We start from the raw sequence: 17233 nt of genomic DNA, 5'->3' as shown, positions 1-17233 counted from the left end.
ACACCAAGGTCATTTTTAGAGGACATTTAGTCTTAAGGTCATGTTTTCCACCTTTACTATTTCTATTTCTTTGCCACATGGGAGCACGTTTTCTTAAAGACAAAACAAGGTTTTCCCAGAGCTGCGTGGTCCCATGGGCCAAACCTTCACATGCAAAGCCAGCCAAGCTGTGTTCAGACAGATTTCCCCACCTGTTTCAGATGGTTCACTGCTTAAATACCACAAGGTAGGATGAAAGATGGAAATAGAAAGAGATTTGCTTGAGGTCATGCAGCACCAAGTGACCTCACCTCGAGTTTTTGGCACTACTGTAGGCATGGATTACCCTCCTTTCTCGCCTTGGAAAAGTAAATGAGGGCAGCTCTGCTAAAATTACTCCTTTTTAAGGTCTAGATACTACATAATTTTGCCAGCACCATGTTGAAACAGCAGAAAGCTGGGAGTCCGACCTCTACATTATTCCTTAGCCCAGATGCTTTCCTATCTTGCTCTCTCCATGTTTGTGAGGATTTGATCTGAATCTATGGCCCATTTCTGCAGCTCAGCTCTGAACCAGCACAGATAGATCTTCAGATTTCTTTCTGGCCCTGTGACCCTGAACAGCATCACTCCAAATAACCCTCATATCCTGCTGCTGCAGAGACCCTGACAGGTCTGAGGACCATAAGACATCTGAGCCTTCCTCTGACCTTCTGTTCTCAGAAGACACCAACTCAGTTCCTTGTTTCTCAACATCTGATAACATTGTGCCTAGTTTGGCTTGTTAAAATACAGGCAACTCTTAAGCCAAAGGAAAGATAGCTGAGTCACTCTGAGTTTCTCCTGAATAAATTCGAATAAACACGTATCAGGCAACAGGATTTAAAGAGTGAATGAGGATGACATAAGTTGGATTAGTAAGATCTAGCATTGGCATTTTGCCCCATGATGTTTGAGTCCCTCCCTGAGATCTCATTTCCCTTATTTCCCTTCATTTTCTTACGCAATCCCAGGAAAGGACATTTCTCATGCGCAGAAAAAGCCACAAAGCCAGATGGGTGCCTTGCAATCCCCAACTCTGTACTTCTCCCCAACGTGTCCCCCTCCTGGGTATTCCTGCAGAGGAAGGGCCCTTCCCTTTTTGCTGTGCAAGGGATTGCTCATGAACTCTCCCCTCTGTGGCTGAGATAGAGCAGATGTCTTAGGAAGTTGTCCAAGCTCGATTGCATTTGATGGGATGTTTCAGAAGGAAGCACCCACAGCAACATCCAGCACTGTGGAAGAGTTTAATTATTGCAAGAAGTTAGCAAAAAAAGGTGCCCACGATAATAGCAAACCACCATCACCGGTTCACACTGGGAAAATTGTGAAAGAGGTACATTTGTCTGTCTGCTCTGGGCATGTTTCTCATCCTTGTGGGAGTCCTGTAGTAAGTCAGAACTAGAAGTAGAGATTTTTTTTTAATCTCCTGTGACAAACAAGACTTAAAAAAACCCCCAACAAAAAACCACCTGCATCTATGCCCATGGCATTCAGGGGAGCTTGGTGACATTGGAAACATGTTGCACTCTACTGTATAGAGCCTTGCTCAAAAATACAGATTGTTCTGTAGGTCCATCCACACCCTTTGTCACTGAATCACATCTTATGAATGGACATTTGCTCATCAGTGATTGACTGCGGTCAGCTCATTTGGTCTGTGTTGGCCAATGGACTTGTATGGAGAACGAGGTCAACTCTTTGCTCCCTGTGTTGATTATATCTTTCTTGATTGAGGGCCAGTAGGAAAAACACACAAAGAATACTTGGGAAAGGAAGCAGAATCCAGCTCCTCCTTGTGGAATCACCATGGCTATTTGCAATGGTCAAGGTTGCTCTTGCTCATTCTTCCTGCCTGGCCACATTAATTTTGATCTCCTTAGAGCCTGGTGACCCAGCTTGAGAAATAGGGACAGAGGAGACCCCCTTCTTCACTGTTTATCCCCTGTCCTTGAAGTTCCCTCACCCTAGATGCTCCGTAGCGTGGTGGATTTGATGCTGTTTTGGCTAGTGAGATCTATAGATTATGGCACCCTTGGGCTAAAGACGTCCTTTTTACCTGCATTTTGACCAAAATTCAGCATCAGTAAGGGAGGGCAGCTTCCTCCCTTGCTATTCAGTAGCCTGACTCACAGAATATCATGCAGGAGCATTGAGTGTCTTATGGGATCACCTAGGTCCCGTCCATGGAGTGACAGACATGAGGAATATATTTTTTACACTGAGGGTGGTGAGACCCTGTCCCAGGTTGGCCAGAGAGGTGGTGGATGAACCATCCCTGGAGACATCCCAGGCCAGGCTGGACGGGGCTCTGAGCAACCTGAGCTGGTGAAGATGTCCCTGCTCATGGCAGGAGTGGCACTGGATGAGCTTGGAAGGTCCATTCCAAACCAAATTTTTCTGTGATTCTATGATGAAAAGAAGGGTCTCATTCAGATTCACTGAATCACCCCTAAATTCTTTTTCTCCATGGACAGAGAAGGATGCCTGGGGACTTACAACAGCTTTATCACCATGTTGGGGCCAAACATATACATTTTAGGTATTACGGCCCCAAGGGAAGTGGGGGCTTTTGTCCATCTGGCTGTATTAGCTGCTTCTGGGAAGTGGGTGGTTGTTTCCCAGCAAGCTGCCCACTGGACTTTGATACCTTTCTCTGCATGTTGAGTCTCTCGTTCCAGATACTGATGTCCCTAGGGCCAATGGGTGGGAAAACCCTGTCATGCTTTCAGATTCTGTTTCTGCAATGTTGGTTGAGTTCATTCAGTTCATGAAAGGTCACACCCTCAGCCATGTTGAACTACCTGGAGTAATGATCACTCATAAGGTCACAGGAGGAAGGGAGTGAAGCACAGGGATTTTAATTTTTGTTTTCTCACTTTTGTTTGAACAGCTTTGCTTTGGCGTCAGCAGATCAATCTGTAGATTGAAGGGGTATTGTCATCTTTCTAATGCCATGCTGGGGTTTCCACCCAGTTCCATGCCCTTAGATCCTCAAATCCTTAGAGGTTTCTTCATCTCTATTTCCCATATAACTTGGATGGAATCAGAATCCCTTTGAGAAGGTGGAAATTTTTGAAAATCAAAGCCAGACTGTGTGGCCCATACTTACCCCCTTGATCCATACTGAAAAATCTGTGTGGTGCATTCAGGGAGCCAGCACCCTACTTGCAAGCTACTTTGCTCATCTCATCCCCAAAAATAATATTAAAGCATGGGATGTAGCTCTTTATCCAGACAATCAGAGACCTGAAAATCCCCTTGGAGGACGGTCTGGAAAATAAGACTCTTTTACATTGCCAAGGTGAGAAATAAGGAGGAGTGAGGTAAGAACTGTGTACCATGCATATGGGCTACAGAGACAGCTCTCAAGATGCAAACTCAAAGAATAATTTATGTTGGACGGGACCTCTAGAGGTCTTTGGTCCAAAACTCCAAAGTTACACCCAACTTTCATCCCAGAAAGCTCTTAAACACTCAACATTTGCATTTGCTAAAGCTCCATTGGCTTTACTTCTACAGAGGACTCTGAGCTTCACTAAACACCCATGGCCTTTGTTAAATGTGTGGGTAGAAGTACTACATTGCTGAAACAAGCCCTGCAGCGACATGTGTTGTGGAAAAAAAGGAAACAATAGATGATATTTAGCTATTTTTTAAATGCTATTGTTGGAGAAAGCTGTTGACACACTTTCCTTGCTCCCTCAGCAATGAAACCTGGTTTCCTAGTCTCCTGCACATTTGCGTCCTGTGGTAACCCCAGTTCCTCTCAGTGTCCCCTACCATTGTGGTCAGAAAAGGGCAACCTATGGTATTGCTGCTGGGTCTTGGAGGTGCCATCTGATGGACCAGGAGGCATTTGCTGACTGCTGAGTTGGATGCTGCCTTGCAGGATGAATAAAGAATTGCCTTTCCATTACCCGCCCCATTAACAGAGATTAATTTGTATTTAATTCTCCTTTCATTTGCCTTTAATTCTCCTCTCCCTGGTTGGCGATATTAAAGAAACTTGTAGGAACTTCATACCCCTACAGAGTGGCCAAGACTCTTTTCTGAAAGTGGGGTGGTACCAGCTAACCATCTTAAGTATTGATGCTTAATGGCTGGGCAAAATGATCACACAGGCATAATTTTGTTCAGGATCCAGACTAGGAGAGCAAAATAACTCCAGGCTAAATAAAAGGCATCATTTTTTTCCCCATTCTTCTGCTTTTATCAGTCTAAGATAAAATGGTTCTGAAAGCTCTCTCCTTCTTTTAATTTAAAAGATAAAATTCACCTATGCACTGAAGCTTTGGAAGCGAGTTTTTTGCCCAAAGCACAAAATAATTACTCGATGGAGTTAGCCTTTGAGCAGCCAAGTTTCAAAAGAAAACATTGGCTTGGGGTGCTCTTGCTTGTCACTTGAGAATGTTAAGCACCATATAGTGGAAAATAAAGACAACAGGAGACCAAATACTGGGAAAATCTTTCATTTGGTGGAATCGCATGCTGAAGGAAGCAAGGGATGCCCTTGCTGCTGATACTTTTAAAGTTAAGTTAGGACAAAAATGAAAACACCTACTGTCTAATATCCAGATCCCGTTTCTTGTAATCTTAATGAAAACACTCTGCAGAAGGTACGGCACAGTCTTCTCCCTTATCTGTCTGCTAATCACTCTCTCCCTCCTCTGAAGCTACCTATAATGTCCATTGCTATGGTAACCGAGCATGGTATGTATCCCAGACCAGAGGATATATGCATCTTTTCCTGCTTTAAAAGCTCCTCTCTTTAGGCTGCAGTCTTCCCTCATTGTCAAGTTCCCTGAAGGACAGACGGACACTGACTTAACGGATTTGCATCTCCTTGTGGGCAGCTGAACCGCTGGTGCCACGAAGCCTGGTGGGTTGTCATTCAACCAGCTTCGCACAGACCGTAAATTTGTGATGTGTTCCTCTGAGGTTTAATTACACATATTTTTAACTTAGTGGCAAGAAAATATTTCGAAAGAAACAGTGTTCATTGAGCTTAAAGCGTAATTACCCAATAGCTAAACATGCTTAGAGAAATGGGAGTTATTGCATCCTCGACTTTGTCAGGCAGGTCAGTCATTAAAGTTTAACGAATGAAGCCAATATTTTATCTCAGCAAGTTTGCACCAGTGAACATTGATCCATTGGCTGTTTGTTCATGTTCCCAAATACACAGGCATCAATACACTGAAGCCTTGTGAATCCAAGGATGGGGGTCATAATGAAATAAGCAGACAGTTGTCAGCAATGCTTAGAAGATATATATATATAATCTTACGAAGAGTTAGCTGCAGAGAAAGCTCAGGATTTAATGGTAAAGGCAAAAGCCAGTCTTCTCTATCTCAGAAGGGTGTGTGGGGTGGTATCAGCTACTAATACAGTCCCACAACAAGAAGTCAACTTTGTTTCTACTGCAAGAGATAAGAGCACCAGGAGCCCTCACTGGGACAATATCTGGATTAGTAAGAGGCAGTTCCTTCTGCAAAGAGCTGACATCTCACTGGGGACAGGCACACACAGCTTTAGATGGGAGGAGGACACAGAGAGGGAAAGAGACTTGCTGAACTCTCTGACGTCAACATGACTTTACACCAGCCCTGGCCAGGATGACCTGAAGAGGTCCAGCAATAAGATCCTCATTCCATAATGTTGTGTAGCAAATTAAAGTCCTCTCGTTTCCTTTCCTGAGCACCAAGCTTGGTGTGTTGGCTTCCTTTTATTCATCCTCTGCCCCTCAAGAAGTGGGCAAGGAGGTTGGAGGAGCAAGCCTTGCTTGGCCTTGCCTTGCCAAACTGAATGAAGATAGAATCACAGAATCATAGGATCACAGAATAGTTTGGGTTGGAAGGGACCTTCAAAGCTCATCCAGTGCCACCCCTGCCATGAGCAGGGACATCTTCACCAGCTCAGGTTGGTCAGAGTCCCATCCAGCCTGGCCTGGGATGTCTCCAGGGATGGTTCATCCACCACCTCTCTGGCCAACCTGGGACAGGCTCTCACCACCCTCAGTGCAAAATTTTTTTTCCTCCTGTCTGGCCTGAATCTCTTTTTGGGATTTAAAACCATCACCCTTTGTCCTATTACAGCAGGCCCTGCTCAGAAGTCTGTCCCCATCTTTGTTACGTAATTGGTCTACCTAAATGCATGGAAATGTAAACACTGGGGATGGAAAAGAGTGAGTTAAGCTGAAAGCTGCCTCCAGAGCATGGATAACTGGATATGATGGTGCAGAAATGTATTATAGCTGGAAATGTGATGTTTTGTGCCTCAAGTTGTGAGACAGAGCTAGCGAGGCATAGATATAATGGCCCAGAAGTTTTTGCTAATTCTGTTAGTGATATCATATTTCATATCTGTGGGCAAAACCGTATCTATTTGGTGGTTTTTATCTCCCTCCTTTGCTCCCTTTTACGCTGCCCTCCTGCCTGCAGCAAAACTCCCTAGGAGCTCACTTCCCACCCACATCCCAAACCATGAGCCCCATGGTTTCCTCTGAAGCACATTGATGGAGCTATGCAGCAAAGAGTGGGCTCCATGGGAGCCATAGACTGCTTTTTCCTTACAGAATAATGAGGGTACCGAGGTTATCCTGAGATATAAAGGTGAGGAAGATAAGGCAGCACTGTTTTACTGGGAGGCATGTTTATTGTGCTCCCACATATAAACACCTGAAATATATCTTTGCCGGGCTGGTGGGGCTTGTGTATATTATTCCTGCTAAGGTAAAAACATGTTTGTGTGTGCCAGCTGTAATGACGTTGTATTTCCAACAGAGATGGCTCTTTCAGCAGATTATCTTTTCCCTTGAATAATACAAAGATTTTCTGCTATCTCTGCCTGTGACTTCCTCCCACTGAGTGTTTTGGTGAGGCTGATGGACTCTGTTCTCCAAATTGTTTACAGTTTTAGACACTATTGTGGCTGAATGAGTGAAGAGACCTGGGCTTCCCAGGGGCAGTTTGCTTTTTCCAAGCCCAAGGAAATATAATTACTCTCGAGCCTCTCTGTTTTGGCCAACAGTGATGTATTGATGGCCAACAGTACATGGAGGGGAGAAGGCAGAGAGGAGAACTGATGCAAAAACCTAATTTCATAGAAAAAAGACGCTAAACACACAGATTTCTTAGGAAGAAGGAAAAGCTCTGAATTATATGGTAAGACCACCTCAGTCGGAGGGCTATCCCTAGAAGCTTCTTGGTTTCTCTGTTCTTTTTGTGTGTTGAACATTGTGATGAAGTTCAAAAGCCTCAGATGGACTGCAGCTTCCTGAAGGTCCATATTTTGGTCATTCCTGAATTGTAAACTGATGTGAATATGGGTTATGTCCTCAGAATTCACAGGCAGTGTCTGATCAGAATGGTGCATGAATATTTTTTAATGTCAGGAAAAGTATTAATGTTGCCCTTGTAGACAACACAGGTAAGAAAGTGCCAAAGGATGAGTGGAACAGACAGAGACTTCTCTGGGTCTTTACACACCCTGGGGTTTAGTCCCTTCTCTCTGTCCAGTCCCACCCAATAACCCGGGTCACTCATAGAAGCTGGAGTACATAATAACTAGTGGTTGATGACCTCTTGTCTAAGCCACACTGATCAAGGTGAATGTATTCCTTTGGTCTTCTTCCATCTCTTTGCTTTCTGTCTTATCTCCACCATTTTTCAGCTGTTCCAGTTTGCTCCTTGATTCTCCTCTTCACCTGAGTCTTTTCCCATTGCTTCTTAAATCTTAAAATTGCTCTGCTTTGCGTCCACTTTGGCCAAAAGACATCCATGGTTCCTTCTGTTTGGTACCTACTCCACTGAAGGCAGGTGAACCTGTTGTCCAGGACAATGCTGTAGGTATCTCAGACTGATACAGCTCCGTGGAGACACTCTTACTCTCTGAGGCTGTGACTTTGTATGCAACAGCATTACTGAAGGAATATGTTTTTAAAAACTCTTTCTGGAGGAATTCCTCAGGTATGCTCAGCCTGCCTGAGAAATACAAATTAATCTTTTTGTTGTCAGTGTTGAGTCCAGTCCGGTTTAACATCTTTATTCATGATTTAGATGAGGGGATTGAGACCATCATTTGCAAGTTGGGAGGGAGTGTCGACCTGCTGGAAGGCAGGAGGGCTCTGCAGAGGGATCTGGATAGACTGGAAAAATGGGCTGATTCCAGTGGGATGAAGTTCAACAAGGCCAAGTGCTGGGTCCTGCATTTGGCCACAACAACCCCCTGCAGCGCTCCAGGCTGGGCACAGAGTGGCTGGAGAGCAGTCAGGCAGAAAGGGACCTGGGGGGACTAATGGACAGGAAGCTCAACATGAGCCATCAGTGTGCCCAGGTGGCCAAGAAGGCCAATGGTGTCCTGTCCTGTATCCAAACTAGCATGGTCAGCAGGACAAGGGCAGTGATCCTTCCCCTGTACTCTGTATTAGTGAGGCCACACCTGGAGTATTGTGTTCAGTTCTGGGCCCCTCAGTTCAGGAAAGAGATTGAAGTGCTGGAGCGGGTCCAGAGAAGAGCAATAAGACTGGGGAAGGGACTTGAGCACAAGCTCTATGGGGAGAGGCTGAGGGAGCTGGGCTTGTTTAGTCTGGAGAAGAGGAGGCTTAGAGGTGAGCTCAGCACTCTCTAGAACTACCTGAAGGGCAGTTCTAGCCAGGTGGGGATTGGTCTCTTCTCCCAGGCAGTCAGCAATAGGACAAGGGGCCATGGGCTTCAACTCTGCCAGGGGAAATTGAGGCTGGAGATTAGAAAGCAATTCTTTGCAGAGAGAGTGGTCAGGCATTGGAATGGCTGCCCAGGGAGGTGCTGGACTCACCGGCCCTGGAGGTTTTTAAACTGAGATTGGACATGGCACTTAGTGCCATGATCTAGTCAATGGACTGGAGTTGGACCAAGGGTTGGACTGGATGATCTCTGAGGTCTTTTTCAACCCAGTCGATTCTGTGATTCTGTGATTCCTGAGTTTTTTTCTCTCCAGTTGCCGTCCCTTCTCCTACATGATCCACTTCGGTGTTTAGTGGAATTTTGTGTTAAAAGTATTTTTACTACGTGTGAAGACCACCACCACCAATTCTGATGTGTCTATCAATTTCCTGGTGCAAACATGCATAAGATAAGGATCTTAATGGTATAAAGATAAGGATCTTAATGGTATAACACCCGTTGTCATGAGATCCACTTCAGCTTGGGTTGTTAGTACACTGTATGGGAAGATGATGAAACTTTAACAGTTACTTTGCGCAGCTTCTGAGTTGAGGCTGTTACTTAACTTTCTCCTGCTCTTACTGCTCCACAGAGCAACTGTAGTTACAATACTTTTAGCTGGAACATATCTGATTTTCTTACTTTCTATGGTGCTTCTCCCAAAACCAAAACCAAACAAAAATCCCCAAAAACACCTTTAATTTCCACCCTTACTCTTTTTCTACTCATAATCAGAACACGGACATTTGATGTAACCTTCTCCCACGCTTTGCCATTTTTCACCTATTGCTTCCTATGTAGTTTAATCAGTCAACAGTTACTTCCATTGTGATTTTTCCTGCTGCTTTGTAATGTATGTCTTTATAGTTTCACTGGTGGCAGAAACATTTGCATTATTTGTGACTAATCATTTGATATCTCATCTTTTTCCTTAGGCATAGGGTGATCTCTAACCGTCCTGGGACGTATATTGCTAAAAGGATGGAAGGGACTGTTGCTGCTATACAGTCCTTTCTATTTAATCATCTGAGATTGGCTCAGAGTCGATGGCTTTTTTGTCTTGCAAGCTATGGTCTTGATCTTGGTCTGGTGTGGTTGTGTCCAGATAGATGAGAGTGGTCAGCAAAACACTCTTTCCATGGATCCACCTTCTCACTCACATTTGCTCCCAGGCCACTGAGACTCCTCTTGGTGCTCCTGTCACTGGCACACTGGTGTTGCCATCAAACACAATCTTCTTCCATCTCATTTTCACACTTTGTTTTCCTGGTGCTTCTCTGCGCCCTGTAAAGGTTTATTTGCCTTTGGAAATTTTCCTCTGCTTTGTTTTGTGCTTTTATTTCCACACTCCCATAATCCTTGGCTCTGTTTGCATTTTCCCTCTAATGCTCTTGTTTTGATGTTTGTCCAGCTCCTCCTTGTTTGCTTAGGCCTCCCAATAAGTTCCCTACTGTGTTCTCTATTGCTTCCTTAAATATTTCCCATCTGGCCTCTACTGAGATTTCTTTATCATTCCAGATTAATGGCCTGAAACACTCTCCAAGCATTACCTTCTCTGTCTCTCTCAAATAGTTGCCTTTTAACTTTGCAGGATCAAATTTAGCTCCAGTGTCACCCATCCTTCCCTTGGGCTTTAATGCGTTCGTCATCTTTTCAATAAGTAATTCATGATCACTGCTGCCCTGCAGCATCGCTATAAACTTTCACATCCAGCAGTGACTCTGTTGTGCCTTTTTTGCAGATAATCATGTGGTCCATCTGTTTTTTGTGTGTGACCATCTGGTGACCCCTTGTAAATCCATGAGGGAGCCAAATGCCACCAGTGTTCAGACTATACATCTCGTAGCAACTTCTCAACTTCTCACAAGTTCAACTCCTCCCAGTCCCACATGGCCCAGCGTATTCTTTTGCTTCTTATTTCTGCTTTCATCCTTTATGTTCCAAGCTTTCACCTTCACAACTGCCTCATAAGCTGGGGCCTCGTTTCAGACACTGCATTGATAAGATTTATATTTTCCTTTCTCTGCAACTTGTTCTGGTGTGTAACAGCAAATCACAGCTATGCAGAGATTACTTCAGGCTGCAGTAAATATTGCCATGATGATCTCAGGCATCAGTTTCCCGTTGCTCACAGAAGTCCTTATTCTTTTTGCACATGGAGGCAATATTATTCATCTGGGAAAAAAAAAAAAAAAAGAAAAAGAAAAAGAAGAATATCCAAATATCAGCTCTGCTGATTACCTGTGCCTCCGGGATGTCTCTGTTTTGACATCTGTGGATGTAGAGCTCAGCTGTGATGCTCACTGTCCTGGGGTGAGAGGCAGGTCCAGGAACTCATGGCTTTAAAGTAAAGGAGTGGAGATTCAGGCCAGACATGAGGAAGAAATTGTTGCCCCTGAGGGTGGTGAGAGCCTGTCCCAGGTTGGCCAGAGAGGTGGTGGATGAACCATCCCTGGAGACATCCCAGGCCAGGCTGGACGGGGCTCTGAGCAACCTGAGCTGGTGCAGATGTCCCTGCTCATAGCAGGGGTTGGACTTGGTGAGCTGTGAAGTTCCATGTCAATTCAAACTATTCTACAATTCTACGACATTTTATTCAATAATATTTATTGTGACAGTTCTGGGACATTCCCATCCATCACTTGAGTATGAAGCTGCAAAAAGTCGGTTTCCCACGACAGGAGCAACCTGTCTTCCTTTAATTTTTACGATATGTGGTAAGAAGTTTATTAAAATATTCTAAAGTAGAAAACACGGTGAACAGAGAGGACATAATAAAATGGCATTTAGTTTGAATTTAAGGTATTATACCTACATTTATGTCTCAGCATTGGATGTCTCCATGTGAGATATATATCTAAGCTCCCACAGCAGTGGATCTGTGCTGAGGGAGCTGGGTCTCTTTAGCTTGGAGAAGCGGAGACTGAGGGGTGACTTCATGAATGTTTACAGATATATAAAGGGTGAGTGTCAGAAGGATGGAGCCAGGCTCTTCTCGGTGACAACCAATGATAGGACAAGGGGTAATGGTTTCAAACTGGAACACAAGAGGTTCCATGTAAATTTGAGAAGAAACTTCTTCTCAGTAAGGGTGACAGAACACTGGAACAGGCTGCCCAGGGAGCCTGTGGAGTCTCCTTCTCTGCAGACATTCAAACACCTTCCTGTGTAACCTCATGTGGGTGTTCCTGCTCCATGGGGGGATTGCACTGGATGAGCTTTCCAGGTCCCTTCCAACCCCTGACATTCTATGATTCTGTGATTCTGTGGATGGAAACGCAGTTGCTGCCTAAATACAACCATCCAGTGCTACGTGAGATGCTGGCTGGGCTTTCCTGCTGGCCTGCAGCTGTCATTCCCTTAGGGCACAGGAGACAACAGGTCTCATGTCACATCATCTGGCCCTGTGTGGACATGTCAGACACCCGATGCCACCTCAAAAGGCAGTCGGTGTTTTTGTTTGCACTAGCTGAGCCTCTAGTCAACACAATCAGTGTAGTCCAGAGTCAGCTAAGTAAACACAGGTGTTGGGTTTAAGAGACAACTGAATCCCTTAGCAACCCCATCAACCAAATCTCTGCTGATTTTGGTTCCGTCTCAGGTGTCGATGGGAACACTTACACTTATGAGTCTCACCAAAGGGCAACAGGCAAGTCAGCTATCTCAAGGAATGATGCCTTCAGCTTAAAACTGACCACCTCAACACATCCAGAGTTTGGATTAAGAGTGGACATTCAATGCAATTTTTCAGTAGTTCATGGCAGAATCCTCCAAGGAACAGCCAAGCATGAACCACCATTGCTCTCAGTTTTATCACTTAACCCACTGCAAAATAGTATGAGATAAAGGCAGAATGGCGATCCTTGATGCTCATTTTGTGGAGTGTCAATTAATAAGTCCAGGGAAATTCCCAGATTCTCACCGGGAATTTTGTACTAACCTCTACTATTATCCTGCAGACAGACACTGTGGATCACAGACTCTATGGTTCAAAATGCACAAGAAAATAGATGGAGTAATGATCATTAGTGGCATTTCTGAACAACTAGAGCATACCTGAAAACACTGTATGGGCTTGGAGGGAAGGGCTGGAATGTGATGAGCGGAGCAGCTTGGTCCATGTTTCATCATGTTCGGTGGAGAAAAAGCAACATGCAACTGGTATTTCTCCAGAGAAATGCATCTAAGGTGAGCAGCTCAAATGTAGATCAGCTGTGATCTTTCTGTGATCATGGAGTTCGTTCTCTTTTGTGAACAGTTAATGCCAATGTGTATAATGATTGCATATCACCTTCCCTCCTTAACACCTGAAATATACAGCACAGCTGGGCCTAACCAAGGCTGGAACAGGACAATGGAGGAAAAAACCATCTGTAACTGATATTTTTTCTTAACGAGCCATAGTGAAAGTCCCAACAATGATTCAAAGATCCCAGGTCTGGAAGGAACCAGTATGATCATCTAAGTTCACAGTATCACACAGTATCACAGTATGTTTGGGATCGGAAGGAACCTGGAAAGCTCATCCAGTGCAATCCTCCTCACAGAGCAGGAACACCCAGATGAGGTTACACAGGAACATGTCCAGATGGGTTTGAATGTCTGCAGAGAAGGAGACTCCACAACCTCCCTGGGCAGCCTGTTCCAGTGCTCCGTCACCCTCACTGAGAAGAAGTTTCTTCTCAAATTTAAGCGGAACCTCTTGTGTTCCAGCTCGATCCCATTACCCCTTGTCCTATCATTGTTTGCCACCAAGAAGAGCCTGGCTCCATCCTCATGGCACTCACCTTTTATATACTTATAGACGTTAATAAGGTCCCCCCTTAGTCTCCTCTTCTCCAAACTAAAGAGACCCAGCTCCCTCAGCCTTTCTTCATAAGGGAGATGCTCCACTCCCTTAATCATCTTTGTTGCCCTACGCTGGACCCTCTCCAGCAGTTCCCTGTCCTTCTGGAACTGAGGGGCCCAGAACTGGACACAATATTCCAGATGTGGTCTCACCAGGGCGGAGTAGAGGGGAAGGAGAACCTCTCTCGATCTACTAACCACCCCCTTGTAATACACCCCAGGATGCCATTGGCCTTCCTGGCCACAAGGGCCCAGTGCTGGCTCATGGTCATCCTGTTGTCCACCAGGACCCCCAGGTCCCTTTCCCCTACACTGCTTTCTAATAGGTCATTCCCAGCTTATACTGGAACCTGGGGTTGTTCCTGCCCAAATGCAGGACTCTACACTTTCCCTTGTTAAATTTCATCAGGTTATTCCCCACCCAACTCTCCAGCCTGTCCAGATCCCGCTGGATGGCAGCACAGCCTTCTGGCTTGTCAGCCACTCCTCCCAGCTTAGTGTCATCAGCAAACTTGCTGATAGTACACTCAGTTCCCTCGTCTAAATTGTTAATGAATACATTGAATAATATTGGCCCCAGTACTGACCCCTGAGGCACTGCACTAGATACTGACCTCCAACTAGACTCCACACCATTGACTACCACTCTCTGGCTTCTCTCCTTAAGCCAGTTTGCAATCCACCTCACTACTCTATTGTCCAGACCACACCTTCCCAACTCAGCAACTAGGATGCTATGGGAGACTGTGTCAATCTCTTTGCTGAAGTCAAGGTAGACCACATCCACTGCTCTGCCATCATCCATCCACCTTGTTACATTATCATAAAAGGCTACAAGGTTGGTCAAGTTGACCTGCTGCATCCTTAAAGTAACTAAAATTCACTCATGATGAAGTCCACTGATATGGCATTGAGTATGCCAGAGCACATCTTCTCAGGAGACCTCCACTCCTGACTCACAACCTCTTACAGGAAAAGTCAGTACCTAAATAGAAATATACACTTAGTTATGAGGTAAAGTGATAGACGGATCTCAGAAATACATAGCTCAGAGTGTGCATTTAGGAAAATCAATGAAGTATATCAAATTGCCAAAGCTACTCTACAGGACAAAATGATCAGTAAAACCATGGTCAGACCAGAGAGCTGTCAATACATGATTTCCTCTCCTGGTGATTTTCTTGGTTGTTGTTTTCTGCTTATGACTTCAGGGTTGGCCTGAGCTTCTGAACGACACCTCACACAACCAAGGTATAGATGCTTAGACTGCAAGATGGTACAGACAAGACCATGGTTTGTGTAGACTCACTATTCCCCAGGCCAAGTTTTCTCTGATGAAACTAAGTTTTTCTTCCAGACAAATTCTCATCTTGTGACAGTGTTTTGAGCAGAGACTTTTCTTTTAGCAGACCCTGAAACTGAACCATCTCAGCAGATGTGGGAGAGACCTGAAACTAATGATGGCATCTAGACATTGGGCCTTCCATATTCAAAACACTGGCTCTCAGACTTCAGTACCCAGAGGATGCCTAGTTAAACCACAGCTGAAGCATTGCTCACTGTTACTTCATGCCGTGCTGTGATGTCTGTGATAGTGAATAAAAGAAGGTTCATGGTTTCCATGGGAAGTGACTTCAGTGACTCTGTTTCCTTTTTCCATCAAAACATTAAAAGTGATAAATCTTAGCACTCACAGGAGAGGTTTTCCAAGCTTTCTGTGGGCATATGGATGCATGTTTCATGTTAAAGCAGACCTCTAAATACAAAAGCCATTTGGAAAATCCCAGCTCTTTTGAGATGCCAAGCGAGTGGTCTGAAGTCATATAAAGAATTTCTTTATCTAGGATTTGAGCACTTAACTCTCCTGCCTCAGTCTTACAGCCCCTAAAACTGGCCCACACTTTCATACATTAAACCACTGGGCCAGGGCTTGTCCCAGCAGCAAATTCAGCCCGTTCCAACTTGGGATCCTACTAGTTGCTAGAAGACTAAAATCATTAAATAATTCTGAAGGCACATAATTGAGATGCTCTCAGCATGCTACGCTCTTCCTAGAATGTCACCCATCTGTCTATGCAGTGCCACCACCACTGCAACATGAGGAGGGTCTCCAGGTGGTATAACTTGAGAGGAGGAGGCTATGGCATGAGAAATTTAGGAGGCTAGAACTTGCTTTTCCATTTGATCTATTGCAGATCCAGAGTTGTTAATCTGTGCAAACTGCAACCTCTACTCTAATTGCCTCCAGCCTTAGGGATAGAGGTGGAATGAGGAAGATAGATTACAGTTTTAGAAACAGCATATCGCTTTTCATGTTGTCACGGATTTTAAAACTGGAGAAGCATTAAATATCACCTTTCTTGTCTTCCCCCAGGGCCCAGAAGTTCTTGTGCTTTGAGAGGAGCTGGTTACCAGCATCTAGGATGTTGCTGCGTTTCTAAACAAGTAGATCATCCCTAGAGGTGTTTAAAATTTGTAGATGAGATTCTTAGGGATATGGTTGAAAGCTGGACTTGGCAGTATCAGGTTAATGGTTGGACTCAACGATCTTGAACATCTTTTCCAACCCAAACAATTCTTTGACATGATGAATGCATTTTAGAAACAGGCATAAAAATCTCAGCAGCAACTGAACAACAACTTCCTTTGTCTCTCAACCTCTCCCCAAATGCTTATACAATTGAAAATTGAAATTGAACTTCTAGGCTGAGCTGCAGCCGTGCTCCTCAGAGGCCCTTTCAGTCCAATTGGCAAAGGATGGGGATCTGGCAAGGCTCAGTCAGCTCATGTTTGCAAAACGCTTTGGAAATGAAAACTGCTGCGCAGCACTGAGTCATGCAGCTGCGACGATGGAAAAGAGAAGTCTGTGGAGCCCAGGAATACATCTGGATCCCTTGTGGACAGCAACTGGGGTCTGTGGGTTAAGTGCAGAGTTCATATTGGCAATAATAACTCAAGATTGAGCACTGGGGACCTCAGCACTGTAGAGTGCTTTAGGAAAAGTGAAGTCTTGGGTGTTTTTGCAGGCAGAGTAGCCATTTTGGATGGACAGATGTTGTACTTGGGGCATGTATTGTGCTCCTCGCTATGATGGCAGGAGTCTGTCTGTGCACTGTGGAGGGAAGAAAAATTGCTCTGGATTAGGGCTAACCTTGTACGGACAAGAGAATGAACCTGGTCAGCAAAAGCAGGCATTTAACTGAAGAGAAATAAGATCAAATGCTGTTTCTGTATCCAGGACAGCTCTTACTGTCAGCCCTGGGCACCCATATCGCCTGCCTGCCATGGAAACTGGTGTCCTTCCTATCTCCCTGTGCTCGTTGCTGTGTTGGTGGTGGTTTCCATCTAATGGGTGAGGAATTGGGGCAAAAGGGCCATTTTCAGACCCCCTTCTCTGATGCCTCTTTTCAAGGAGAGATGAGTCATTCAGCCATGTCAGGGCTCACAACAACCCATGGCCTCACTTGGACATCTTTTCCATTTCTTCCAAAGGACCTCACCAAAATATGCTATAAAACCACTGGATTTGCCCTTTTTGGGCACCTGAAGGTCTGTCTCTCTGCTTCTTCTCTTCCAGTTCTGCAGTTATCCACTCATGTTTCTTTTCTTCTAGTTATTTTTTTTTTTAATAGAGAGAAAGAAAGGCCAACCAGGGGAAAAAA

This window comes from Columba livia, chromosome 1, assembly GCF_036013475.1.
Source record: "Columba livia isolate bColLiv1 breed racing homer chromosome 1, bColLiv1.pat.W.v2, whole genome shotgun sequence".
NCBI classification, from domain to species: Eukaryota; Metazoa; Chordata; class Aves; order Columbiformes; family Columbidae; genus Columba; species Columba livia.
The sequence above is the reverse complement of the archived record's forward strand: the minus strand, read 5'-3'. Positions refer to the sequence as shown.